Source organism: Nilaparvata lugens, unplaced genomic scaffold (genome assembly GCF_014356525.2).
Source record: "Nilaparvata lugens isolate BPH unplaced genomic scaffold, ASM1435652v1 scaffold6718, whole genome shotgun sequence".
Lineage (NCBI taxonomy): Eukaryota > Metazoa > Arthropoda > Insecta > Hemiptera > Delphacidae > Nilaparvata > Nilaparvata lugens.
The window spans coordinates 7,501-10,105 of NW_024092469.1; the positions used below are offsets into that span (position 1 = coordinate 7,501).

Sequence of the window (2,605 nt, forward strand, 5' to 3'; positions counted from 1 at the left end):
GTGGAAAAGTATACACACAAGTGACAACGAATGCCCATTCTGAAATTGTGAACTGGAGCAAATTCACTGTAACGCTGCTATTTAGTTTTGCTTTTTTAAATAGTGAGAAGTTTAATATTTACAACATTTGACGAGTAGAGAAATTTAAGATGTTCTGAACTAATAACGTATCGGATGTTTGTATGGTTAGTAAATATGAATACATTATAATTGATTAAGTATGGATTACTACATTCAGATTCAATAGAAGTTACAGCTGTTATATAGCTATGGTGAATGTGATATTTTCGAGCACAAAATTCAAGTGTTTTTATTCTTTATTTTGTGAATTTATAGTTTGTTTCATGTTTTTAAGAAACTTTTATTATTAATCCATCCAAATTTAAAATTGTTTGTTTTATTCTAATTTATATTTTAGATTATGATTTGGTGTAGAAATTTGAATGGACATAACCTATATATTTGGACAATTTAAAACTAAATTAGGAATTGAAGAAGTTTTAAGCAATAGCCTGTTTTTTCTTTTCCGATTCTTGTATTTTTTGCTAACCTTATAAATAAATAATTAAATAGAGATTGATAAAAATTAATATAGCCTAATCAAACGGTTATTTGAATATAAATTGAAGATGGATTTTCTTCAAATGTACTGTAATTAATTTGAAAAAAATTCTATACTATTAAACAAGCAATTTCTGTTTATATGTTTAGATGTTTGGATGTTTTTATGTTTGTATTTCACCGGATCTCGAAAACGGCTCTAACGATTCTCACGAAATTCAGAACATCGTAGGTTTATAATATAAAGCTTCGATTGCACTAAGTCTCATCCCTGGGAAAACTCACTGAAGGACATTAAAAGGATAATATATTATTCATCCTTGGAAAAACAGCTGATAATAATTATTTCGTCGTCTGTTGATGATGGAAGTGAGTTAGCGAGTTCATGTGTGTGGGACTGTGTCAAAATTATGACTCGGCTGTTGAACTTTTGTAATCATTCAATCAGGTTGCCTTTCAAAAAAGCCGGGTTATTTTAAATCCTGATTAATTCCAGTAGATCCATCTTTTTGAAATGGTCTTCTCTGATTTGGTTCAAGTGAAGTTAATCAGGATTAAAATTTAACCGGCGTTTGTGCAACCGGGCCTTTGTGAGGGAAATTTTTTCATTCCTCTCGGAATTAATCTCAATTTACTGTGAATGTAACAAACTATGAATGTTATTAAAATTTCTTCTTTCATAATAAATTTTTTATGCTTTTGTACTCCAGAGCGAAGCACGGTCCCCGATATTAATATAGTAATACAGTAATATAGAGAGGCTCAAGTTATGATGGCAGTGGAGAAAGATAGGAGAACACCGTTGCCGATTCTCTGCCTTGCCACTGCAATCTATAAAGAGTAGCTGTTACCGGTACCTAACTGTTCATTGTTGTTTAAAATCAACCATTATATTTTTCAGTTATTAAATAATACATATTTATGATCGAGATTTAATATTCTGGCAATTTATTACATTTTTAAATTGTTGGAAACCTATGTGGAAGCGTTGAAGAGGTAGTAAAGGATAGCGCTATCTGCTTTGTCGAATGATAGATAAGGATAGTAACACCAAATACTCCCATTATATTATGTTACAATATAAGTACTGACATTTGTTGGAATATAATAATTCATGTAAAACTATATTTTTTGTATTATTTCTATTGTAATGTCAAAATTATTTATGTGTTTGAACAACTATGGTGGCAGCACTGTCATGGTGATTAAAACGCAGTCGGTATGTAAAATCGATTTCTTTGTGAGTTTCCCTCGTCAACTCTTTATTCTTTAAAAGTAAAACTAAAACTTTATCAACATTATGGTATTATAAAATAACGTTTTTACTTTATTTTGACAAACACAATAGAAAATTACTTTAAATATAATTTTTAATTAAATTGATAGACAAAGGCATGGTCAGTGGGACCAAGCTTCCAATGGGTGCTTTACCAATGACATTGACGAGTGACTGTTAAATATGAGCGACATTAAAGCTGCTATTTAGTGAAGAATGATTTACTCTTGATTACTTGAAAAGTCATTTTAAATCATCCAAATAATTTGATGGATTGAGTACCAAAGTGTTTTTTTTTAACACTAGTTTGAACATAAAACATTAATATTTTATGTATTCTGATAGAGAGCTATCTTGATCTAAAGCAGGGCCCTGCCTTAGGGCATGATCAGGGGCCCGTTTCACAAAGGTACAAGTAGGTTACAAGTCTTGTTGCCAACCATGGTTTTGGAGAACAGCTGATTACTAGCGTTTCACAAAAGCAGAATTGTAAACTTGTAGTTACAATGAATTTCTACAAGTTTACAAGTGATTTGCTTGTTACGAACAAGTGTTTCACAAAGATTTTCATTGTAGCCAACAATTTTTGTCAAAATTACTTGTTCGTAACTATGAAATTTCTACCGAGGTGGAAAGCTATGTAAAGGATTTACAAGTGATCATTAAAATGATTTTAAATATTTCTAATAATCAAAAATGCCCTATATCCCTCTAAAATTGATTATTTTGGAAATATATGCATCTGGAAATCAAATTTAATAATTTCCA

The 2,605-nt window shown here is 30.3% G+C and overlaps 1 long non-coding RNA gene across 1 annotated transcript; it reads left to right on the forward strand.

Annotated features, from left to right (window-relative positions):
• Window positions 1-14: 14 nt before the first annotated feature.
• LOC120356417 lies at window positions 15-1,483 on the forward strand. The gene is made up of 2 exons (XR_005574023.1): window positions 15-185; window positions 1,272-1,483. It is a non-coding gene; the product is annotated as an uncharacterized LOC120356417 (long non-coding RNA).
• Window positions 1,484-2,605: the final 1,122 nt, after the last annotated feature.